The following is a 26,631-nucleotide window of genomic DNA, read 5'->3' on the forward strand; positions in this document are numbered from 1 at the left end:
CTAGCCAGCAAGCAGGTAGCAATGAAAGTAGGAATCTTTCTTTTTAACCCTGTAAGGGGGTGGTGCACTGTACCCGAAGATACTGCCATATCGGGTCAATGCATAGGGCGACGGAAGCAAGCTTCGAAATCGGCCCCCGTTCTCAAAAATCCATTTAATATATGGTCCCCAGATAGGGGACGTATCAGATATTAAACTGATAAGAACAGATTTTTTTTTTTTTTTTTTTTTTTAAACCTTCAGGTTTGGACATTAAAACATCATAATCCAACTCCATACTTCGTCACTTAGACTTTCTGAAGTAAAGTCCAACTCATCATTAGGTCTTTCTTTTTATTTTCAATTTCAAACAAACATAAATACCATCACCAATTACAAACTTACAAGATATCTCCATTTCAAAAACTTCCATATCCCCTCAGCATCCTTATCCCCCAAATTCTTCCTATCACACAAATAAACAACATATAACCTATCTAGAATCATCTTAATACAACCCTCCACCGACACGTTTTTTCTTTTGAATACACATAAATTCCTAACATCCCAAAGTACTTCTTTAATAATGGCAAGCAACACAAAAAAAACCCTTTCCTTATCTCTCCCTACCATACTAAGTCCAAACATAGCCACATCATATGACATATACCTAATACCAGTCAATTCTTTAAACAGCAAACTCATCCCTTTCCACACACCTTGCGCCATTTCACAATTCCAAAATACATGCATCACACTCTCAATCCCATCACACCCATCTCTTGGACACCTCTCATACCTTCCAATCCCTCTATTTCTCTGAAATTCTCTTACCGGTAACGCACCATGCAAACTCTGCCATACTATCTCACGTTGTCTATTTGTTACTCCAACAGTCATTATACTCTTCCACACTCTCCCCACATCTACAGCTCTCACCATATTAATTGAACATTCAACTTCCTCTTTTTTAATGTACCCAATCATACTCTTTTTACTCACAAACACTTCTGGACCCACACCAATCAACCTATAATTCTCCAAAAATTTCACCACATATACATACCAACTAGGACACACAAAAGCATAAGGCACTCTCAAATCTCTTTCCAACCAACCCAATTTACATAACACACTGCCACCCAAATATCTCACCATACATGCACAACTCTTTTCACCTCCCATCATTCTTTTCAAAGCAAAAACAATATTCACACCCAGATACACATCAACATTCGGAAAGTCCATTCCTCCATTTTTACCATCTTTCATTACAATCTCTCTCTTAACTCTTTCCATCTTTGTACCCCACAAAAACACAAATAACATTCTTTTCACCTTTCGCAAAACCATATAACTTGGCGGAAACACAACAGCAACATATAACAGTATTGGCAAAATCACACTCTTCACTATCATAACCTTACCAACCATTGACAACTCTCTCAACCTCCAAAAATTCAATTTCTTTTGCACTCTCTTCCCCACATCCTCCCAACTATTTCTACCATCCAACCGTTCATCCATTTTCACCCCCAACACCTGAATAGGCCCTTCCACCCCTTCCATACCAACATCCTCACTCTGAGTCACACCACCAAAACATTTATATTCACTCTTTCCCCAATTGACCTTAAAACCAGACGCACCACAAAACAGACTTACCAATAACTTGGATCTTCTTACAGCCGCAACAGATTCACTTACCACACATACATCATCCATATAAGCCAACACTTTAACCTCTTTACCACGACCCCCCGGAACTCTCACACCTCTCACACATTTATCCTTACGCAATAATTCTAATAATGGTTCCATAGCACAAATAAAAGCAATAGGTGACAAGGGACATCCCTGTCTCACCCCTGAACATACTTTAATCTCCTCAGTCATCCATCCATTAATCAGAATCTTACTATACACTTCCTTATACAACATTCTCACAATATTCACAAAATCACCTGGAAACCCCATTTTAACTAGCACCTTAAACAAAAACCCATGCGACAAACGGTCAAAAGCTTTTTCAAAATCAATTGACAACACACGAACCACCTGCTTTCTACACATACCATCCCACAATATATCTCTCAACAAACACAAATTCTCACTAATTCTTCTTCCTGGCACACCACACACTTGCTCCTCCCCAATCACTTGCTCTATCACGTCCCTCATTCTATTTGTAATCAGCTTTGCAAATATTTTATAATCCACATTCAACAAAGTTATCGGCCTCCAATTCCTTACATCATTCACATCCCCTTTCTTATAAATCAAAACCACTATCCCACTCTTCATACTTTCCACCAATCTTCCATTAGCCCACATATACTTAAAGATACTCTCCATATCATCCTTCAGTACATCCCATAATTTCACATAAAACTCAGCCGGCAACCCATCCTCTCCAGGAGTCTTATTTTTAGCCATACTATCAACCGTCCTTTTAATTTCTTCCATTCCAATCTCTCTCATTAAACTCTCATACTCATTACAATCTACCTTCTTATCAATCACTTCCAGCACTTCCTCAGCCAAACCCCTATCACACTGTTTGACTGCATATAAGTCCTCATAAAACTCTTTCACCACATTCAGTACAGCTTTGCCTCTCACCAAACCACCATCCTTATCATACACACTCACTAAATCATCCTTTCTCCCAATCACTTTCTTAAAAAAAAATCTTGAACACTTTTCATCCTTCTCCAATTTGTCCACTTTTGCTCGGTACATTAACTCTTTTCCTCTTTCATTCAACCAATCCTTTATATCTCTTTTCACAGCATCAATCTTACCATCCACTCTCCATCCCTTCTTTTTCAACTTAATGAGAAACCCCAACCTTTTATTCAGCCATTCATACTTCTTTCTTTCCCTAGCTTTCCTTTTATAACCTTCCCTCTTGAAAAAAACCTTAGTTCTTTCTTTAACCCACTCCCACCAACACAATAAATCCAAAAATTCTTTTTTCTTCTCACACCATAACTTATACTTCTTAATATACCTATCATATACCTCCTTTTCATCCAACAGTTTCACATTAAGCTTCCAGTAACCCCTCCCACTTATGCAAATCTCATCCAACACCAAACCACAACTCACACGCTCATGATCAGAATAAATCACTCTCTCTTGTTTATACCACATACATCCTATCATTTTGGACACAAAACACATATCTAAATCTTGACTCACTCCTTCCACTCTCAGCATGATATGTTGCTAACACAGGATTCACACCACACACTTCAACCACATCTCTTAACTTGAAATCACTCACCATACTCTTAAGCATATTTCCAGAAACATCCGCATCCCTCCCAATCTCACAGTTGAAATCACCTACTAACAACACTGGTTCCTTCCCAGACAAAAACCCCTTAATTATTTCAAACAAACCCACCCTCTCCTCCTTATTCACAGGGTGCATAAACATTAATTAACTTAAACTTAAACCCATGTAACCCAACCTCCACCAACACACACCTTCCTTCCCTTAACACCATTTGACTACAAACTTTAAACTTATTATTCCTAAACAAAACCCCAACTCCATCATTTCTATTTACATTAGAGCAAGACCACACTGCTGGTCCATATCTCACTCCTCCTTTTTTGAGGAAAATCCAATCCACATTCCTGTAGACAAATTATGTCATTATTAGTTCCTGCCAATTCCTCCAGAATGGCCGCTCTTCTATTCTTATTTTTAAAGACTCTAACATTTGACAAACTAACCGAAAAAGACATATCTAATCAAATAACAACCCATAGGAAGAAAAAAACCTAGAAGAGAGTTAATGAACTTTACGGCTCAGTGTCGAGGGAGAAGTTTCTTCTCCAATGCATTTATCCATTTCACCCTCAGATATTGCGGCAAAACGATTACTCGTCTCCACCACCGTCTGCTCCATCTTTTCACCACTGGCACCCTCTCGCCGCCTTCCGTGGGGACGAAAAAGATCTTCCTCTCTCTCTTTAGCACTTTCCTCTTCTGAATTCGACCATTCAACTTTTTGAGTGCCAGACACCTGAGGACTAGGCACCTCTTCAATTCTCACCTCCTCCTCATCTCCTCTTCAATCTCCTCCTGCACCTTCTCTTCCACCACCGTTGCTTTCTCAATAATAGCAATCACACTCTTTTCTGCCATGTCTGCCTTTGCCTTTTCCCTTTTTTTAATTGCCAAATCTTTTCTGGCCTCTTTCTCCTTCTCCCTCTTAGCACCTCCGGACAATTTCTATACACATGTCCAACAAGGCCACAAAGATCACAAGTTCTGGGCTGTGGACAAGCTCCCGCTTTCATGCCTGGCATTTTACAATTTCGGCACTTCTTATTACCTGGACAAGCCTCTTTAACATGTCCAAACAGCAAACAATCACGGCAAAACAATGGCTGGCCATAATAATAGACATAACCCCGGTTTCCAGCGATTGAAAAATTGGCCGGTGGGTGTTTCACTCCACCAATGCTCCCAGGATCCAGCTTCAGTTTTACAAAGAACTTCCATGTGCCGTTAAACACACCCAAACTACTAGTTTGCTTCACTCCCCTTGGACACTTTCACAGTAGATACTTAGAAAGTTCTTAATCATATCCGGGTCTAAGAACGGATTGTACATATGTACAAACAGAGTCTTCACTCCCATCTCAAACAGAGGAAAAAACTTTACATTTTCCAAGACAGGGTTATTGGCATTTCTTTTCAAACATTCATAGAAGTTCTGGCAATCAGCTTCATAGATGAAGGACACATCATATATTCCTTGCTTCCTATTCTCTTGCACACAGAACAAACTATCCATGCCAAAACCACCCAATTTCTCCACAAGTTCATGTCCAATGTACTCAATCCGATTCTTACCCCGGTCAGAAGTTTCCACCACAAAACGTACAGTCTTCTCAATCGCAGGGAGGTATTCCTTTCCAGCCATTGTTCTTCTCTTGTCCTGTCGATTCCACAGTAAGATCACCACTCCGGATTCCTGCTCAGCAGAACACCCGCACCCCTGACCCAGACCAAGTTTACCACTTGATCGGAGCCAAAAGGCCGAGAAGCGATAACCGTGAAAGGGGCGGGCCCAACAAGGTCCCCTTCATGGGCACTATCACTGCTTGCTGTCAGGGAGGCTGCCAGACAATTTTCCATGCACACTCTGGGCTGGGGGGCAGTCAACCACCAGTACACACAGCAGAACCCTAAACCCATACCATTATTGCTAAGCAGCAAGACAGGGGCCCATTGCACTCCCACGGGGCCCTTTTTAAATGCAATCCATAACCCGGATTTGCCAGGAACCCTTCTTACTCCTCCTACTTGCATGTGACACTGGGCTTAGGATCTGCATAGGAAACACACACACAAGCACACACCTACCTTTGTTGCCTGCAGATGCCTCCTTGGCTGTCCCCAAACGGTATCAAACCAACACCCACGGGAAGCTGTAAGCATAGAGGACATGCCTGCACCCCATTGGACCTTACCTGTGTGGGTTAAATCCGGGTTATTTGACAACCTATGGCGGTGATGGTTCTGCTCAGGCAGAGCAGTGCTGATGCTCCTCATAAAGCTGTCGCTGCTGTGAAGGTTCTAGGTGACATCACAAATCCCTTTGGTTACATACACAACAAAGCTGGGTTGTTGTTGTTTACACTCTGCAAGGCCTGTGGAAGTGAGTGACATCATAGCACTGTAGTTCTGAGGGTTCAAGATGGATGCAACAATCTCCTGTTGCTTCTATGAAGGCCGTAATAGACGACATCACCAAACAGCTCCATAGTCACATACACAGCAAAGGAGAGATGTTGTTTACACCTAGTGATGTCAGTGGTATTGAGTGACATCACAGCACAGTGCTAAGGCTCCTGGCCTGGACACAGCAGCGGCTGCAATATCTCAACGGAGAATACGTTTATATCTATGTGTGTGTGTGCGCATATATAATATATATATATATATATATATATATATATATTTCTCCGCCGAAATCACTTTTAACCCATTTCCACCTTTTTTTCCCTTCTCTTCCTCTTACTTTTTTTCACGTTTTTTTACGTTTTTCTCCTTTTCGCCTCTTTTCTGGGCGTATTATTCTTCTTTTTCTTCTTTTTTTTCGTCTAATGCATACCCCATCAGTGCAGCAATGCTTATTCAATACCGCCAGCAGATGGAGACACTGGGGGATAATTTTCTAAGGATTTATACTGATTTTTCCTGTCTGAATTTGTCGCACAGAAAGTTGCAGGCCAAATATGTGTGACATTTCTGCGACTTTAGCTTCTAGAGCATTTTTACAACATTATACATAGGTGCTGAATACATAAAAAGCGACTGTTCAGCGACAGACAAGTCGCATCGGCTGAAAGTAGGCCAGAATGTCAGTCCATGTTGGAGCAGGTTTAGATACAGTCTAAAGCATAGATCTCAAAGTCTGTGCACAGAATTTAGCAAGGGCCTCGCACCTTCTGATGCATCAGGTAGGTGCACAATAGCATAGCCTAACCCTCTGTACTTTGGTCTATATTGATGCGGGACATAGACAGCCAGCTGATGACCAATCCATTAGTGCAATGGATGGCTGGAAGCATTTGTCTTTGCCTTTGCAATACCACAGAAGCAATGCATGGTCAATGTACAGCAATGACACACCTGTGTGAACAGCCAGGAGACCCCCCGCCCCCCCCCCCCCCCCCCCCCATGTTATGTTACATAGTTACATAGTTAGTACGGTCGAAAAAAGACATATGTCCATCACGTTCAACCAGGGAATTAAGGGGTAGGGGTGTGGCGCGATATTGGGGAAGGGATGAGATTTTATATTTCTTCATAAGCATTAATCTTATTTTGTCAATTAGGAACATTCAGCACCCACCCGCTATCAAGGCAGCTCTGCCTATCATGTCATGCCCTACCTGCACAGGTGTGCTGGCTACTCAAATGATCCAATTAAGGAGGCCATTTAGTCAGCAGCAGCAGAAGTCCTGTGCCTGGACGCTCCAACAGGGGCCAGACACAAGCAGAAGCAGAAGCAGCAGAAGCAGCAGCAGCACCACCTTTTGTTTTTTGGCTGCAGCAGCAGCAAGGCCCACAGGGCTGGCTAGCTGCTAGCCAGCAAGCAGGTAGCAATGAAAGTAGGAATCTTTCTTTTTAACCCTGTAAGGGGGTGGTGCACTGTACCCGAAGATACTGCCATATCGGGTCAATGCATAGGGCGACGGAAGCAAGCTTCGAAATCGGCCCCCGTTCTCAAAAATCCATTTAATATATGGTCCCCAGATAGGGGACGTATCAGATATTAAACTGATATGAACAGATACTACACTTGATCTTAGCCAAAAGGCCGAGAAGCGATAACCGTGAAAGGGGCGGGCCAACAAGGTCCCCTTCATGGGCACTATCACTGCTTGCTGTCAGGGAGGCTGCCAGACAATTTTCCATGCACACTCTGGGCTGGGGGGCAGTCAACCACCAGTACACACAGCAGAACCTAAACCCATACCATTATTGCTAAGCAGCAAGACAGGGGCCCATTGCACTCCCACGGGGCCTTTTTAAATGCAATCCATAACCCGGATTTGCCAGGAACCCTTCTTACTCCTCCTACTTGCATGTGACACTGGGCTTAGGATCTGCATAGGAAACACACACACAAGCACACACCTACCTTTGTTGCCTGCAGATGCCTCCTTGGCTGTCCCCAAACGGTATCAAACCAACACCCACGGGAAGCTGTAAGCATAGAGGACATGCCTGCACCCCATTGGACTTACCTGTGTGGGTTAAATCCGGGTTATTTGACAACCTATGGCGGTGATGGTTCTGCTCAGGCAGAGCAGTGCTGATGCTCCTCATAAAGCTGTCGCTGCTGTGAAGGTTCTAGGTGACATCACAAATCCCTTTGGTTACATACACAACAAAGCTGGGTTGTTGTTGTTTACACTCTGCAAGGCCTTGTGGAAGTGAGTGACATCATAGCACTGTAGTTCTGAGGGTTCAAGATGGATGCAACAATCTCCTGTTGCTTCTATGAAGGCCGTAATAGACGACATCACCAAACAGCTCCATAGTCACATACACAGCAAAGGAGAGATGTTGTTTACACCTAGTGATGTCAGTGGTATTGAGTGACATCACAGCACAGTGCTAAGGCTCCTGGGCCTGGACACAGCAGCGGCTGCAATATCTCAACGGAGAATACGTTTATATCTATGTGTGTGTGTGCGCATATATATATATATATATATATATATATATATATATATTTCTCCGCCGAAATCACTTTTAAACCCATTTCCACCTTTTTTTCCCTTCTCTTCCTCTTACTTTTTTTCACGTTTTTTTACGTTTTTCTCCTTTTCGCCTCTTTTCTGGGCGTATTATTCTTCTTTTTCTTCTTTTTTTCGTCTAATGCATACCCCATCAGTGCAGCAATGCTTATTCAATACCGCCAGCAGATGGAGACACTGGGGGATAATTTTCTAAGGATTTATACTGATTTTTCCTGTCTGAATTTGTCGCACAGAAAGTTGCAGGCCAAATATGTGTGACATTTCTGCGACTTTAGCTTCTAGAGCATTTTTACAACATTATACATAGGTGCTGAATACATAAAAAGCGACTGTTCAGCGACAGACAAGTCGCATCGGCTGAAAGTAGGCCAGAATGTCAGTCCATGTTGGAGCAGGTTTAGATACAGTCTAAAGCATAGATCTCAAGTCTGTGCACAGAATTTAGCAAGGGCCTCGCACCCAAGGGCCTCGCACCTTCTGATGCATCAGGTAGGTGCACAATAGCATAGCCTAACCCTCTGTACTTTGGTCTATATTGATGCGGGACATAGACAGCCAGCTGATGACCAATCCATTAGTGCAATGGATGGCTGGAAGCATTTGTCTTTGCCTTTGCAATACCACAGAAGCAATGCATGGTCAATGTACAGCAATGACACACCTGTGTGAACAGCCAGGAGACCCCCCCCCCCCCCCCCATGTTATGTTACATAGTTACATAGTTAGTACGGTCGAAAAAAGACATATGTCCATCACGTTCAACCAGGGAATTAAGGGGTAGGGGTGTGGCGCGATATTGGGGAAGGGATGAGATTTTATATTTCTTCATAAGCATTAATCTTATTTTGTCAATTAGGAACATTCAGCACCCACCCGCTATCAAGGCAGCTGCCTATCATGTCATGCCCTACCTGCACAGGTGTGCTGGCTACTCAAATGATCCAATTAAGGAGGCCATTTAGTCAGCAGCAGCAGAAGTCCTGTGCCTGGACGCTCCAACAGGGGCCAGACACAAGCAGAAGCAGAAGCAGCAGAAGCAGCAGCAGCACCACCTTTTGTTTTTTGGCTGCAGCAGCAGCAAGGCCCACAGGGCTGGCTAGCTGGCTAGCCAGCAAGCAGGTAGCAATGAAAGTAGGAATCTTTCTTTTTAACCCTGTAAGGGGGTGGTGCACTGTACCCGAAGATACTGCCATATCGGGTCAATGCATAGGGCGACGGAAGCAAGCTTCGAAATCGGCCCCCGTTCTCAAAAATCCATTTAATATATGGTCCCCAGATAGGGGACGTATCAGATATTAAACTGATAAGAACAGATACTACACTTGATCTTAGCCAAAAGGCCGAGAAGCGATAACCGTGAAAGGGGCGGGCCCAACAAGGTCCCCTTCATGGGCACTATCACTGCTTGCTGTCAGGGAGGCTGCCAGACAATTTTCCATGCACACTCTGGGCTGGGGGGCAGTCAACCACCAGTACACACAGCAGAACCTAAACCCATACCATTATTGCTAAGCAGCAAGACAGGGGCCCATTGCACTCCCACGGGGCCTTTTTAAATGCAATCCATAACCCGGATTTGCCAGGAACCCTTCTTACTCCTCCTACTTGCATGTGACACTGGGCTTAGGATCTGCATAGGAAACACACACACAAGCACACACCTACCTTTGTTGCCTGCAGATGCCTCCTTGGCTGTCCCCAAACGGTATCAAACCAACACCCACGGGAAGCTGTAAGCATAGAGGACATGCCTGCACCCCATTGGACTTACCTGTGTGGGTTAAATCCGGGTTATTTGACAACCTATGGCGGTGATGGTTCTGCTCAGGCAGAGCAGTGCTGATGCTCCTCATAAAGCTGTCGCTGCTGTGAAGGTTCTAGGTGACATCACAAATCCCTTTGGTTACATACACAACAAAGCTGGGTTGTTGTTGTTTACACTCTGCAAGGCCTGTGGAAGTGAGTGACATCATAGCACTGTAGTTCTGAGGGTTCAAGATGGATGCAACAATCTCCTGTTGCTTCTATGAAGGCCGTAATAGACGACATCACCAAACAGCTCCATAGTCACATACACAGCAAAGGAGAGATGTTGTTTACACCTAGTGATGTCAGTGGTATTGAGTGACATCACAGCACAGTGCTAAGGCTCCTGGGCCTGGACACAGCAGCGGCTGCAATATCTCAACGGAGAATACGTTTATATCTATGTGTGTGTGTGCGCATATATATATATATATATATATATATATATATATATATATTTCTCCGCCGAAATCACTTTTAAACCCATTTCCACCTTTTTTTCCCTTCTCTTCCTCTTACTTTTTTTTCACGTTTTTTTACGTTTTTCTCCTTTTCGCCTCTTTTCTGGGCGTATTATTCTTCTTTTTCTTCTTTTTTTTCGTCTAATGCATACCCCATCAGTGCAGCAATGCTTATTCAATACCGCCAGCAGATGGAGACACTGGGGGATAATTTTCTAAGGATTTATACTGATTTTTCCTGTCTGAATTTGTCGCACAGAAAGTTGCAGGCCAAATATGTGTGACATTTCTGCGACTTTAGCTTCTAGAGCATTTTTACAACATTATACATAGGTGCTGAATACATAAAAAGCGACTGTTCAGCGACAGACAAGTCGCATCGGCTGAAAGTAGGCCAGAATGTCAGTCCATGTTGGAGCAGGTTTAGATACAGTCTAAAGCATAGATCTCAAAGTCTGTGCACAGAATTTAGCAAGGGCCTCGCACCTTCTGATGCATCAGGTAGGTGCACAATAGCATAGCCTAACCCTCTGTACTTTGGTCTATATTGATGCGGGACATAGACAGCCAGCTGATGACCAATCCATTAGTGCAATGGATGGCTGGAAGCATTTGTCTTTGCCTTTGCAATACCACAGAAGCAATGCATGGTCAATGTACAGCAATGACACACCTGTGTGAACAGCCAGGAGACCCCCCCCCCCCCCATGTTATGTTACATAGTTACATAGTTAGTACGGTCGAAAAAAGACATATGTCCATCACGTTCAACCAGGGAATTAAGGGGTAGGGGTGTGGCGCGATATTGGGGAAGGGATGAGATTTTATATTTCTTCATAAGCATTAATCTTATTTTGTCAATTAGGAATATTCAGCACCCACCCGCTATCAAGGCAGCTGCCTATCATGTCATGCCCTACCTGCACAGGTGTGCTGGCTACTCAAATGATCCAATTAAGGAGGCCATTTAGTCAGCAGCAGCAGAAGTCCTGTGCCTGGACGCTCCAACAGGGGCCAGACACAAGCAGAAGCAGAAGCAGCAGAAGCAGCAGCAGCACCACCTTTTGTTTTTTGGCTGCAGCAGCAGCAAGGCCCACAGGGCTGGCTAGCTGGCTAGCCAGCAAGCAGGTAGCAATGAAAGTAGGAATCTTTCTTTTTAACCCTGTAAGGGGGTGGTGCACTGTACCCGAAGATACTGCCATATCGGGTCAATGCATAGGGCGACGGAAGCAAGCTTCGAAATCGGCCCCCGTTCTCAAAAATCCATTTAATATATGGTCCCCAGATAGGGGACGTATCAGATATTAAACTGATAAGAACAGATTTTTTTTTTTTTTTTTTTATCTAAAGCCGAGGAACGTGCTTTCGATTCACCCAAAGTGCAAGAAAAAGTGCAAACGTGTTACACTAAAAAAAACGTGCACAAAGGATGCGGTCTATCGCAAGCCCTTCTCCGATAGGAGAGAGGCCCCCCAACAAACCTTACCCTTCACCTCCGGACCAAAAGGTACCTGCGAGGTTCCAGGTTCGATGTCCCTTTTCGCCGAAGCTACTAGGGGACCACAAATGCTCCCGGCATCCCCCTTGGCGTTGGCCAAGGTATCTGCCCGCAGAGCCGATTACGGTAGGTACCCTGCCAAAGCAGGAGTACCCGGGGTGTTTGCAGGGAGGTGCGGAACCTAATGGCCACACACACCTCCCCTCGACCGCCAGGAGGGACACCCAGAAGGGCTACCGCATCCTGACAAATCCTGTGAACACACAACACGCAAAAAGTGACACAGTGAGACAAAAAAGAAATAAATAAGTGAATGTGTGCAGATATACTGCCCGGACATCCGGCCGGATCTATAAAAATTTCTCTGATCCTAGCCAGAAGGCCGGGAATCAAGAGGTGAGTGCCACAAGGTGAAGAGATTATGGTGCCCGTGCTTCAACTCAGTGAGCCTATTCTCCCAGTGAGTTTCGGCACCTCGGGGTCACCACTCCCCGAGGCACAAAAGTACCTCGGCTCTAGACCCTCTCAGCCTCATGGCGAGACCCGGAGGGAACAGGTCACATCGGGGCAGCCGTCGAGCTGATTCCTCAGAACCAGCCCCGGAAAGCCCTGGTACACCTGCATCCTCCATGCAGCACCCATCCCCCACCAGCATGAAAACTGATAAGAACAGATACTACACTTGATCTTAGCCAAAAGGCCGAGAAGCGATAACCGTGAAAGGGGCGGGCCCAACAAGGTCCCCTTCATGGGCACTATCACTGCTTGCTGTCAGGGAGGCTGCCAGACAATTTTCCATGCACACTCTGGGCTGGGGGGCAGTCAACCACCAGTACACACAGCAGAACCTAAACCCATACCATTATTGCTAAGCAGCAAGACAGGGGCCCATTGCACTCCCACGGGGCCTTTTTAAATGCAATCCATAACCCGGATTTGCCAGGAACCCTTCTTACTCCTCCTGACACTGGGCTTAGGATCTGCATAGGAAACACACACACAAGCACACACCTACCTTTGTTGCCTGCAGATGCCTCCTTGGCTGTCCCCAAACGGTATCAAACCAACACCCACGGGAAGCTGTAAGCATAGAGGACATGCCTGCACCCCATTGGACTTACCTGTGTGGGTTAAATCCGGGTTATTTGACAACCTATTGCGGTGATGGTTCTGCTCAGGCAGAGCAGTGCTGATGCTCCTCATAAAGCTGTCGCTGCTGTGAAGGTTCTAGGTGACATCACAAATCCCTTTGGTTACATACACAACAAAGCTGGGTTGTTGTTGTTTACACTCTGCAAGGCCTGTGGAAGTGAGTGACATCATAGCACTGTAGTTCTGAGGGTTCAAGATGGATGCAACAATCTCCTGTTGCTTCTATGAAGGCCGTAATAGACGACATCACCAAACAGCTCCATAGTCACATACACAGCAAAGGGAGAGATGTTGTTTACACCTAGTGATGTCAGTGGTATTGAGTGACATCACAGCACAGTGCTAAGGCTCCTGGGCCTGGACACAGCAGCGGCTGCAATATCTCAACGGAGAATACGTTTATATCTATGTGTGTGTGTGCGCATATATATATATATATATATATATATATATATATATATATATATATATTTCTCCGCCGAAATCACTTTTAAACCCATTTCCACCTTTTTTTTCCCTTCTCTTCCTCTTACTTTTTTTTCACGTTTTTTTACGTTTTTCTCCTTTTCGGCTCTTTTCTGGGCGTATTATTCTTCTTTTCTTCTTTTTTTTCGTCTAATGCATACCCCATCAGTGCAGCAATGCTTATTCAATACCCGCCAGCAGATGGAGACACTGGGGGGATAATTTCTAAGGATTTATACTGATTTTTTCCTGTCTGAATTTGTCGCACAGAAAGTTGCAGGCCAAATATGTGTGACATTTCTGCGACTTTAGCCTTCTAGAGCATTTTTACAACATTATACATAGGTGCTGAATACATAAAAAGCGACTGTTCAGCGACAGACAAGTCGCATCGGCTGAAAGTAGGCCAGAATGTCAGTCCCATGTTGGAGCAGGTTTAGATACAGTCTAAAGCATAGATCTCAAAGTCTGTGCACAGAATTTAGCAAGGGCCTCGCACCTTCTGATGCATCAGGTAGGTGCACAATAGCATAGCCTAACCCTCTGTACTTTGGTCTATATTGATGCGGGACATAGACAGCCAGCTGATGACCAATCCATTAGTGCAATGGATGGCTGGAAGCATTTGTCTTTGCCTTTGCAATACCACAGAAGCAATGCATGGTCAATGTACAGCAATGACACACCTGTGTGAACAGCCAGGAGAACCCCCCCCCCCCCCCCCCCCCATGTTATGTTACATAGTTACATAGTTAGTACGGTCGAAAAAAGACATATGTCCATCACGTTCAACCAGGGAATTAAGGGGTAGGGGTGTGGCGCGATATTGGGGAAGGGATGAGATTTTATATTTCTTCATAAGCATTAATCTTATTTTGTCAATTAGGAACATTCAGCACCCACCCGCTATCAAGGCAGCTGCCTATCATGTCATGCCCTACCTGCACAGGTGTGCTGGCTACTCAAATGATCCAATTAAGGAGGCCATTTAGTCAGCAGCAGCAGAAGTCCTGTGCCTGGACGCTCCAACAGGGGCCAGACACAAGCAGAAGCAGAAGCAGCAGAAGCAGCAGCAGCACCACCTTTTGTTTTTTGGCTGCAGCAGCAGCAAGGCCCACAGGGCTGGCTAGCTGGCTAGCCAGCAAGCAGGTAGCAATGAAAGTAGGAATCTTTCTTTTTAACCCTGTAAGGGGGTGGTGCACTGTACCCGAAGATACTGCCATATCGGGTCAATGCATAGGGCGACGGAAGCAAGCTTCGAAATCGGCCCCCGTTCTCAAAAATCCATTTAATATATGGTCCCCAGATAGGGGACGTATCAGATATTAAACTGATAAGAACAGATACTACACTTGATCTTAGCCAAAAGGCCGAGAAGCGATAACCGTGAAAGGGGCGGGCCCAACAAGGTCCCCTTCATGGGCACTATCACTGCTTGCTGTCAGGGAGGCTGCCAGACAATTTTCCATGCACACTCTGGGCTGGGGGGCAGTCAACCACCAGTACACACAGCAGAACCTAAACCCATACCATTATTGCTAAGCAGCAAGACAGGGGCCCATTGCACTCCCACGGGGCCCTTTTTAAATGCAATCCATAACCCGGATTTGCCAGGAACCCTTCTTACTCCTCCTACTTGCATGTGACACTGGGCTTAGGATCTGCATAGGAAACACACACACAAGCACACACCTACCTTTGTTGCCTGCAGATGCCTCCTTGGCTGTCCCCAAACGGTATCAAACCAACACCCACGGGAAGCTGTAAGCATAGAGGACATGCCTGCACCCCCATTGGACTTACCTGTGTGGGTTAAATCCGGGTATTTGACAACCTATGGCGGTGATGGTTCTGCTCAGGCAGAGCAGTGCTGATGCTCCTCATAAAGCTGTCGCTGCTGTGAAAGGTTCTAGGTGACATCACAAATCCCTTTGGTTACATACACAACAAAGCTGGGTTGTTGTTGTTTACACTCTGCAAGGCCTGTGGAAGTGAGTGACATCATAGCACTGTAGTTCTGAGGGTTCAAGATGGATGCAACAATCTCCTGTTGCTTCTATGAAGGCCGTAATAGACGACATCACCAAACAGCTCCATAGTCACATACACAGCAAAGGAGAGATGTTGTTTACACCTAGTGATGTCAGTGGTATTGAGTGACATCACAGCACAGTGCTAAGGCTCCTGGGCCTGGACACAGCAGCGGCTGCAATATCTCAACGGAGAATACGTTTATATCTATGTGTGTGTGTGCGCATATATATATATATATATATATATATATATATATATATATATATATTTCTCCGCCGAAATCACTTTTAAAACCCATTTCCACCCTTTTTTTTCCCTTCTCTTCCTCTTACTTTTTTTTCACGTCTCCTTTTCGCCTCTTTTCTGGGCGTATTATTCTTCTTTTTCTTCTTTTTTTTCGTCTAATGCATACCCCATCAGTGCAGCAATGCTTATTCAATACCGCCAGCAGATGGAGACACTGGGGGATAATTTTCTAAGGATTTATACTGATTTTTCCTGTCTGAATTTGTCGCACAGAAAGTTGCAGGCCAAATATGTGTGACATTTCTGCGACTTTAGCTTCTAGAGCATTTTTACAACATTATACATAGGTGCTGAATACATAAAAAGCGACTGTTCAGCGACAGACAAGTCGCATCGGCTGAAAGTAGGCCAGAATGTCAGTCCATGTTGGAGCAGGTTTAGATACAGTCTAAAGCATAGATCTCAAAGTCTGTGCACAGAATTTAGCAAGGGCCTCGCACCTTCTGATGCATCAGGTAGGTGCACAATAGCATAGCCTAACCCTCTGTACTTTGGTCTATATTGATGCGGGACATAGACAGCCAGCTGATGACCAATCCATTAGTGCAATGGATGGCTGGAAGCATTTGTCTTTGCCTTTGCAATACCACAGAAGCAATGCATGGTCAATGTACAGCAATGACACACCTGTGTGAACAGCCAGGAGACCCCCCCCCCCCCCCCCATGTTATGTTACATAGTTACATAGTTAGTACGGTCGAAAAAAGACATATGTCCATCACGTTCAACCAGGGAATTAAGGGGTAGGGGTGTGGCGCGATATTGGGGAAGGGATGAGATTTTATATTTCTTCATAAGCATTAATCTTATTTTGTCAATTAGGAACATTCAGCACCCACCCGCTATCAAGGCAGCTGCCTATCATGTCATGCCCTACCTGCACAGGTGTGCTGGCTACTCAAATGATCCAATTAAGGAGGCCATTTAGTCAGCAGCAGCAGAAGTCCTGTGCCTGGACGCTCCAACAGGGGCCAGACACAAGCAGAAGCAGAAGCAGCAGAAGCAGCAGCAGCACCACCTTTTGTTTTTTGGCTGCAGCAGCAGCAAGGCCCACAGGGCTGGCTAGCTGGCTAGCCAGCAAGCAGGTAGCAATGAAAGTAGGAATCTTTCTTTTTAACCCTGTAAGGGGGTGGTGCACTGTACCCGAAGATACTGCCATATCGGGTCAATGCATAGGGCGACGGAAGCAAGCTTCGAAATCGGCCCCCGTTCTCAAAAATCCATTTAATATATGGTCCCCAGATAGGGGACGTATCAGATATTAAACTGATAAGAACAGATACTACACTTGATCTTAGCCAAAAGGCCGAGAAGCGATAACCGTGAAAGGGGCGGGCCCAACAAGGTCCCCTTCATGGGCACTATCACTGCTTGCTGTCAGGGAGGCTGCCAGACAATTTTCCATGCACACTCTGGGCTGGGGGGCAGTCAACCACCAGTACACACAGCAGAACCTAAACCCATACCATTATTGCTAAGCAGCAAGACAGGGGCCCATTGCACTCCCACGGGGCCTTTTTAAATGCAATCCATAACCCGGATTTGCCAGGAACCCTTCTTACTCCTCCTACTTGCATGTGACACTGGGCTTAGGATCTGCATAGGAAACACACACACAAGCACACACCTACCTTTGTTGCCTGCAGATGCCTCCTTGGCTGTCCCCAAACGGTATCAAACCAACACCCACGGGAAGCTGTAAGCATAGAGGACATGCCTGCACCCCATTGGACTTACCTGTGTGGGTTAAATCCGGGTTATTTGACAACCTATGGCGGTGATGGTTCTGCTCAGGCAGAGCAGTGCTGATGCTCCTCATAAAGCTGTCGCTGCTGTGAAGGTTCTAGGTGACATCACAAATCCCTTTGGTTACATACACAACAAAGCTGGGTTGTTGTTGTTTACACTCTGCAAGGCCTGTGGAAGTGAGTGACATCATAGCACTGTAGTTCTGAGGGTTCAAGATGGATGCAACAATCTCCTGTTGCTTCTATGAAGGCCGTAATAGACGACATCACCAAACAGCTCCATAGTCACATACACAGCAAAGGAGAGATGTTGTTTACACCTAGTGATGTCAGTGGTATTGAGTGACATCACAGCACAGTGCTAAGGCTCCTGGGCCTGGACACAGCAGCGGCTGCAATATCTCAACGGAGAATACGTTTATATCTATGTGTGTGTGTGCGCATATATATATATATATATATATATATATATATATATATATATATATATATTTCTCCGCCGAAATCACTTTTAAACCCATTTCCACCTTTTTTTCCCTTCTCTTCCTCTTACTTTTTTTTCACGTTTTTTTACGTTTTTCTCCTTTTCGCCTCTTTTCTGGGCGTATTATTCTTCTTTTTCTTCTTTTTTTTCGTCTAATGCATACCCCATCAGTGCAGCAATGCTTATTCAATACCGCCAGCAGATGGAGACACTGGGGGATAATTTTCTAAGGATTTATACTGATTTTTCCTGTCTGAATTTGTCGCACAGAAAGTTGCAGGCCAAATATGTGTGACATTTCTGCGACTTTAGCTTCTAGAGCATTTTTACAACATTATACATAGGTGCTGAATACATAAAAAGCGACTGTTCAGCGACAGACAAGTCGCATCGGCTGAAAGTAGGCCAGAATGTCAGTCCATGTTGGAGCAGGTTTAGATACAGTCTAAAGCATAGATCTCAAAGTCTGTGCACAGAATTTAGCAAGGGCCTCGCACCTTCTGATGCATCAGGTAGGTGCACAATAGCATAGCCTAACCCTCTGTACTTTGGTCTATATTGATGCGGGACATAGACAGCCAGCTGATGACCAATCCATTAGTGCAATGGATGGCTGGAAGCATTTGTCTTTGCCTTTGCAATACCACAGAAGCAATGCATGGTCAATGTACAGCAATGACACACCTGTGTGAACAGCCAGGAGACCCCCCCCCCCCCCCCCCATGTTATGTTACATAGTTACATAGTTAGTACGGTCGAAAAAAGACATATGTCCATCACGTTCAACCAGGGAATTAAGGGGTAGGGGTGTGGCGCGATATTGGGGAAGGGATGAGATTTTATATTTCTTCATAAGCATTAATCTTATTTTGTCAATTAGGAACATTCAGCACCCACCCGCTATCAAGGCAGCTGCCTATCATGTCATGCCCTACCTGCACAGGTGTGCTGGCTACTCAAATGATCCAATTAAGGAGGCCATTTAGTCAGCAGCAGCAGAAGTCCTGTGCCTGGACGCTCCAACAGGGGCCAGACACAAGCAGAAGCAGAAGCAGCAGAAGCAGCAGCAGCACCACCTTTTGTTTTTTGGCTGCAGCAGCAGCAAGGCCCACAGGGCTGGCTAGCTGGCTAGCCAGCAAGCAGGTAGCAATGAAAGTAGGAATCTTTCTTTTTAACCCTGTAAGGGGGTGGTGCACTGTACCCGAAGATACTGCCATATCGGGTCAATGCATAGGGCGACGGAAGCAAGCTTCGAAATCGGCCCCCGTTCTCAAAAATCCATTTAATATATGGTCCCCAGATAGGGGACGTATCAGATATTAAACTGATAAGAACAGATACTACACTTGATCTTAGCCAAAAGGCCGAGAAGCGATAACCGTGAAAGGGGCGGGCCCAACAAGGTCCCCTTCATGGGCACTATCACTGCTTGCTGTCAGGGAGGCTGCCAGACAATTTTCCATGCACACTCTGGGCTGGGGGGCAGTCAACCACCAGTACACACAGCAGAACCTAAACCCATACCATTATTGCTAAGCAGCAAGACAGGGGCCCATTGCACTCCCACGGGGCCTTTTTAAATGCAATCCATAACCCGGATTTGCCAGGAACCCTTCTTACTCCTCCTACTTGCATGTGACACTGGGCTTAGGATCTGCATAGGAAACACACACACAAGCACACACCTACCTTTGTTGCCTGCAGATGCCTCCTTGGCTGTCCCCAAACGGTATCAAACCAACACCCACGGGAAGCTGTAAGCATAGAGGACATGCCTGCACCCCATTGGACTTACCTGTGTGGGTTAAATCCGGGTTATTTGACAACCTATGGCGGTGATGGTTCTGCTCAGGCAGAGCAGTGCTGATGCTCCTCATAAAGCTGTCGCTGCTGTGAAGGTTCTAGGTGACATCACAAATCCCTTTGGTTACATACACAACAAAGCTGGGTTGTTGTTGTTTACACTCTGCAAGGCCTGTGGAAGTGAGTGACATCATAGCACTGTAGTTCTGAGGGTTCAAGATGGATGCAACAATCTCCTGTTGCTTCTATGAAGGCCGTAATAGACGACATCACCAAACAGCTCCATAGTCACATACACAGCAAAGGAGAGATGTTGTTTACACCTAGTGATGTCAGTGGTATTGAGTGACATCACAGCACAGTGCTAAGGCTCCTGGGCCTGGACACAGCAGCGGCTGCAATATCTCAACGGAGAATACGTTTATATCTATGTGTGTGTGTGCGCATATATATATATATATATATATATATATATATATATATATATATATATATTTCTCCGCCGAAATCACTTTTAAACCCATTTCCACCTTTTTTTCCCTTCTCTTCCTCTTACTTTTTTTTCACGTTTTTTTAAGTTTTTCTCCTTTTCGCCTCTTTTCTGGGCGTATTATTCTTCTTTTTCTTCTTTTTTTTTCGTCTAATGCATACCCCATCAGTGCAGCAATGCTTATTCAATACCGCCAGCAGATGGAGACACTGGGGGATAATTTTCTAAGGATTTATACTGATTTTTCCTGTCTGAATTTGTCGCACAGAAAGTTGCAGGCCAAATATGTGTGACATTTCTGCGACTTTAGCTTCTAGAGCATTTTTACAACATTATACATAGGTGCTGAATACATAAAAAGCGACTGTTCAGCGACAGACAAGTCGCATCGGCTGAAAGTAGGCCAGAATGTCAGTCCATGTTGGAGCAGGTTTAGATACAGTCTAAAGCATAGATCTCAAAGTCTGTGCACAGAATTTAGCAAGGGCCTCGCACCTTCTGATGCATCAGGTAGGTGCACAATAGCATAGCCTAACCCTCTGTACTTTGGTCTATATTGATGCGGGACATAGACAGCCAGCTGATGACCAATCCATTAGTGCAATGGATGGCTGGAAGCATTTGTCTTTGCCTTTGCAATACCACAGAAGCAATGCATGGTCAATGTACAGCAATGACACACCTGTGTGAACAGCCAGGAGACCCCCCCCCCCCCCCCCCCCCCATGTTATGTTACATAGTTACATAGTTAGTACGGTCGAAAAAAGACATATGTCCATCACGTTCAACCAGGGAATTAAGGGGTAGGGGTGTGGCGCGATATTGGGGAAGGGATGAGATTTTATATTTCTTCATAAGCATTAATCTTATTTTGTCAATTAGGAACATTCAGCACCCACCCGCTATCAAGGCAGCTGCCTATCATGTCATGCCCTACCTGCACAGGTGTGCTGGCTACTCAAATGATCCAATTAAGGAGGCCATTTAGTCAGCAGCAGCAGAAGTCCTGTGCCTGGACGCTCCAACAGGGGCCAGACACAAGCAGAAGCAGAAGCAGCAGAAGCAGCAGCAGCACCACCTTTTGTTTTTTGGCTGCAGCAGCAGCAAGGCCCACAGGGCTGGCTAGCTGGCTAGCCAGCAAGCAGGTAGCAATGAAAGTAGGAATCTTTCTTTTTAACCCTGTAAGGGGGTGGTGCACTGTACCCGAAGATACTGCCATATCGGGTCAATGCATAGGGCGACGGAAGCAAGCTTCGAAATCGGCCCCCGTTCTCAAAAATCCATTTAATATATGGTCCCCAGATAGGGGACGTATCAGATATTAAACTGATAAGAACAGATTTTTTTTTATTTTTTTTTATTAGCCCTCAGAACTCACTCAGAGTTCCAAGATCTTATTTGGAACTCAATTTTGTGTTCATCATCAGGTAACATGTTTTTATTTCTTTTCTTAAACACTAATGAAACAAAATAGAACATTTAAAAACAAAATAAGAAACAACATAAAATAGCAAAACCAAACATTACTTTCTAATTAAGCAAAACCAAATTAGAAGGTCATCCCCTTCCTCCATGCAAACACCATTAGAAAGTCTATCAGTCCTCGACTGATATTGCCATTTGCTATATCTTTCTTAACTTGAGACGCTAACCAGCCTGGAATTTTATACGTTTCAACAAAACGGTTCATGTCTGCCTTGAAAGAAAAATAGACTTTATCCCGAGCTTCTTCCTCCCGGTTCTTCAAGCCTATCTTTAGATCCATCATATCTTTGTCAAACGTTTTTCTTTCTGCTTCCGACAAATTTTCCAACAAACCACCAAGCACACCAAAATACTGCACTGGCACATACACTTCCTCCTCTCTCTTCTTCTTCTGCTCTGTAGGTCTTCTAGTTGGAACCTGCTCCACTTCTGGTTCTTTCACTTCAGCTGGTTCCTCTCTGCTTCTTTTTACAGCTTCCTTTTTCTCTGAATTTTTCTCAGACTTTTTCTTAGGACACGAGCCAAGCAGATGGCCCTCCTCACCACACAGATGGCATTTCCTTTTCTTTTGACAATTTTCCACGTCGTGACCCTCCTCTTGACACTTGAAACACCACAAAAACGTGCAATCCTCCTTTCTGTGACCGTACTGTTTACATTTGCGGCAAAAATCTTGCATGCCAGAAAAATACAGATCCCCGTTCACAGAACCAATTTTAAACCGTCCTGGGGGGATCACTAACTTGCCATCTGCCATTTTAAATTTCACATGGAACCTCCACTTGGTGGTCCATAGTCCATATTGATTAAATACCTTGCCTTTAGGCAGAACACTGTCACAGAATCGAGACAAAAAGGTAACGATATCCTCCTCCGAAGTATATGGGCTATACATCCTTATAGTCACCAATCGTTCTCTACGTGGGAAATGTGGAACTATCTCCACCCCTTCCAAAACCGGACATACCTTCTTTTGCTGCAATATGTTCCAAAATGACTCATAGTCCTCTTCAGAAGCCAGCACCACGTCGTAGTATCCACTTCTGGGAAACTCAAGCATGGATAGGATTTGCTCCCTCTTGACTTCCAGCAACTTAAACAGCACTTCTTCCACGACAAAGACAAGGCCTCTTTCCTTCTTCCGGACATCGAGCAGGGAAATACGAACTCCATTCCGAAGTCTCGCAAAAGGCGGCACGCCTTCCGAAGAAAAACCGCAATCTTCCTCCATGTCCATGATGTCCAGACACCTCCCCCACCGAAGTAGGTAGGTGGGGATCGCCTCCCGTTGTCTGGGGACTAAGCCGGCTCCCTGATAGCAGCAGGGGGGTGAAGTCCCTCCGTTAAGAAGGACGATCCCCCCAGGCAAAGGAGCCGGGTACCCCAGACACCCTCTGGCCAGACCAAGTGAGCAGAACTACACTTGATCTTAGCCAAAAGGCCGAGAAGCGATAACCGTGAAAGGGGCGGGCCCAACAAGGTCCCCTTCATGGGCACTATCACTGCTTGCTGTCAGGGAGGCTGCCAGACAATTTTCCATGCACACTCTGGGCTGGGGGGCAGTCAACCACCAGTACACACAGCAGAACCTAAACCCATACCATTATTGCTAAGCAGCAAGACAGGGGCCCATTGCACTCCCACGGGGCCTTTTTAAATGCAATCCATAACCCGGATTTGCCAGGAACCCTTCTTACTCCTCCTACTTGCATGTGACACTGGGCTTAGGATCTGCATAGGAAACACACACACAAGCACACACCTACCTTTGTTGCCTGCAGATGCCTCCTTGGCTGTCCCCAAACGGTATCAAACCAACACCCACGGGAAGCTGTAAGCATAGAGGACATGCCTGCACCCCATTGGACTTACCTGTGTGGGTTAAATCCGGGTTATTTGACAACCTATGGCGGTGATGGTTCTGCTCAGGCAGAGCAGTGCTGATGCTCCTCATAAAGCTGTCGCTGCTGTGAAGGTTCTAGGTGACATCACAAATCCCTTTGGTTACATACACAACAAAGCTGGGTTGTTGTTGTTTACACTCTGCAAGGCCTGTGGAAGTGAGTGACATCATAGCACTGTAGTTCTGAGGGTTCAAGATGGATGCAACAATCTCCTGTTGCTTCTATGAAGGCCGTAATAGACGACATCACCAAACAGCTCCATAGTCACATACACAGCAAAGGAGAGATGTTGTTTACACCTAGTGATGTCAGTGGTATTGAGTGACATCACAGCACAGTGCTAAGGCTCCTGGGCCTGGACACAGCAGCGGCTGCAATATCTCAACGGAGAATACGTTTATATCTATGTGTGTGTGTGCACATATATATATATATATATATATATATATATATATATATATATATATATATATATTTCTCCGCCGAAATCACTTTTAAACCCATTTCCACCTTTTTTTCCCTTCTCTTCCTCTTACTTTTTTTTCACGTTTTTTTACGTTTTTCTCCTTTTCGCCTCTTTTCTGGGCGTATTATTCTTCTTTTTCTTCTTTTTTTTCGTCTAATGCATACCCCATCAGTGCAGCAATGCTTATTCAATACCGCCAGCAGATGGAGACACTGGGGGATAATTTTCTAAGGATTTATACTGATTTTTCCTGTCTGAATTTGTCGCACAGAAAGTTGCAGGCCAAATATGTGTGACATTTCTGCGACTTTAGCTTCTAGAGCATTTTTACAACATTATACATAGGTGCTGAATACATAAAAAGCGACTGTTCAGCGACAGACAAGTCGCATCGGCTGAAAGTAGGCCAGAATGTCAGTCCATGTTGGAGCAGGTTTAGATACAGTCTAAAGCATAGATCTCAAAGTCTGTGCACAGAATTTAGCAAGGGCCTCGCACCTTCTGATGCATCAGGTAGGTGCACAATAGCATAGCCTAACCCTCTGTACTTTGGTCTATATTGATGCGGGACATAGACAGCCAGCTGATGACCAATCCATTAGTGCAATGGATGGCTGGAAGCATTTGTCTTTGCCTTTGCAATACCACAGAAGCAATGCATGGTCAATGTACAGCAATGACACACCTGTGTGAACAGCCAGGAGACCCCCCCCCCCCATGTTATGTTACATAGTTACATAGTTAGTACGGTCGAAAAAAGACATATGTCCATCACGTTCAACCAGGGAATTAAGGGGTAGGGGTGTGGCGCGATATTGGGGAAGGGATGAGATTTTATATTTCTTCATAAGCATTAATCTTATTTTGTCAATTAGGAACATTCAGCACCCACCCGCTATCAAGGCAGCTGCCTATCATGTCATGCCCTACCTGCACAGGTGTGCTGGCTACTCAAATGATCCAATTAAGGAGGCCATTTAGTCAGCAGCAGCAGAAGTCCTGTGCCTGGACGCTCCAACAGGGGCCAGACACAAGCAGAAGCAGAAGCAGCAGAAGCAGCAGCAGCACCACCTTTTGTTTTTTGGCTGCAGCAGCAGCAAGGCCCACAGGGCTGGCTAGCTGGCTAGCCAGCAAGCAGGTAGCAATGAAAGTAGGAATCTTTCTTTTTAACCCTGTAAGGGGGTGGTGCACTGTACCCGAAGATACTGCCATATCGGGTCAATGCATAGGGCGACGGAAGCAAGCTTCGAAATCGGCCCCCGTTCTCAAAAATCCATTTAATATATGGTCCCCAGATAGGGGACGTATCAGATATTAAACTGATAAGAACAGATACTACACTTGATCTTAGCCAAAAGGCCGAGAAGCGATAACCGTGAAAGGGGCGGGCCCAACAAGGTCCCCTTCATGGGCACTATCACTGCTTGCTGTCAGGGAGGCTGCCAGACAATTTTCCATGCACACTCTGGGCTGGGGGGCAGTCAACCACCAGTACACACAGCAGAACCTAAACCCATACCATTATTGCTAAGCAGCAAGACAGGGGCCCATTGCACTCCCACGGGGCCTTTTTAAATGCAATCCATAACCCGGATTTGCCAGGAACCCTTCTTACTCCTCCTACTTGCATGTGACACTGGGCTTAGGATCTGCATAGGAAACACACACACAAGCACACACCTACCTTTGTTGCCTGCAGATGCCTCCTTGGCTGTCCCCAAACGGTATCAAACCAACACCCACGGGAAGCTGTAAGCATAGAGGACATGCCTGCACCCCATTGGACTTACCTGTGTGGGTTAAATCCGGGTTATTTGACAACCTATGGCGGTGATGGTTCTGCTCAGGCAGAGCAGTGCTGATGCTCCTCATAAAGCTGTCGCTGCTGTGAAGGTTCTAGGTGACATCACAAATCCCTTTGGTTACATACACAACAAAGCTGGGTTGTTGTTGTTTACACTCTGCAAGGCCTGTGGAAGTGAGTGACATCATAGCACTGTAGTTCTGAGGGTTCAAGATGGATGCAACAATCTCCTGTTGCTTCTATGAAGGCCGTAATAGACGACATCACCAAACAGCTCCATAGTCACATACACAGCAAAGGAGAGATGTTGTTTACACCTAGTGATGTCAGTGGTATTGAGTGACATCACAGCACAGTGCTAAGGCTCCTGGGCCTGGACACAGCAGCGGCTGCAATATCTCAACGGAGAATACGTTTATATCTATGTGTGTGTGTGCGCATATAT

General features: G+C 45.3%; 8 non-coding genes and 2 pseudogenes across 8 annotated transcripts; all 10 read right to left on the reverse strand.

The window, feature by feature from the left end:
• Positions 1 to 57: 57 nt before the first annotated feature.
• LOC130301664 (U2 spliceosomal RNA) lies at positions 58 to 240 on the reverse strand. The gene has a single exon (XR_008852022.1). It is a non-coding gene; the product is annotated as a U2 spliceosomal RNA (small nuclear RNA).
• A 6,912-nt stretch (positions 241 to 7,152) lies between these two features.
• Positions 7,153 to 7,343, reverse strand: LOC130301655 (U2 spliceosomal RNA). The gene has a single exon (XR_008852016.1). It is a non-coding gene; the product is annotated as a U2 spliceosomal RNA (small nuclear RNA).
• A 2,098-nt stretch (positions 7,344 to 9,441) lies between these two features.
• Positions 9,442 to 9,632, reverse strand: LOC130301643 (U2 spliceosomal RNA). The gene has a single exon (XR_008852005.1). It is a non-coding gene; the product is annotated as a U2 spliceosomal RNA (small nuclear RNA).
• Positions 9,633 to 11,717: 2,085 nt separating this feature from the next.
• Positions 11,718 to 11,902, reverse strand: LOC130301661 (U2 spliceosomal RNA). The gene has a single exon (XR_008852020.1). It is a non-coding gene; the product is annotated as a U2 spliceosomal RNA (small nuclear RNA).
• A 694-nt stretch (positions 11,903 to 12,596) lies between these two features.
• On the reverse strand, positions 12,597 to 12,757 carry LOC130301665 (U2 spliceosomal RNA; annotated as a pseudogene).
• Positions 12,758 to 14,853: 2,096 nt separating this feature from the next.
• Positions 14,854 to 15,044, reverse strand: LOC130301644 (U2 spliceosomal RNA). The gene has a single exon (XR_008852006.1). It is a non-coding gene; the product is annotated as a U2 spliceosomal RNA (small nuclear RNA).
• Positions 15,045 to 17,129: 2,085 nt separating this feature from the next.
• Positions 17,130 to 17,320, reverse strand: LOC130301645 (U2 spliceosomal RNA). Its single transcript, XR_008852007.1, has one exon. It is a non-coding gene; the product is annotated as a U2 spliceosomal RNA (small nuclear RNA).
• A 2,099-nt stretch (positions 17,321 to 19,419) lies between these two features.
• On the reverse strand, positions 19,420 to 19,610 carry LOC130301646 (U2 spliceosomal RNA). Its single transcript, XR_008852008.1, has one exon. It is a non-coding gene; the product is annotated as a U2 spliceosomal RNA (small nuclear RNA).
• A 2,104-nt stretch (positions 19,611 to 21,714) lies between these two features.
• On the reverse strand, positions 21,715 to 21,922 carry LOC130301663 (U2 spliceosomal RNA; annotated as a pseudogene).
• Positions 21,923 to 25,562: 3,640 nt separating this feature from the next.
• LOC130301648 (U2 spliceosomal RNA) lies at positions 25,563 to 25,753 on the reverse strand. The gene has a single exon (XR_008852009.1). It is a non-coding gene; the product is annotated as a U2 spliceosomal RNA (small nuclear RNA).
• Between the last annotated feature and the right edge of the window lie 878 nt (positions 25,754 to 26,631).

The sequence above is a fragment of the Hyla sarda genome, unplaced genomic scaffold, assembly GCF_029499605.1.
Source record: "Hyla sarda isolate aHylSar1 unplaced genomic scaffold, aHylSar1.hap1 scaffold_1132, whole genome shotgun sequence".
NCBI classification, from domain to species: Eukaryota; Metazoa; Chordata; class Amphibia; order Anura; family Hylidae; genus Hyla; species Hyla sarda.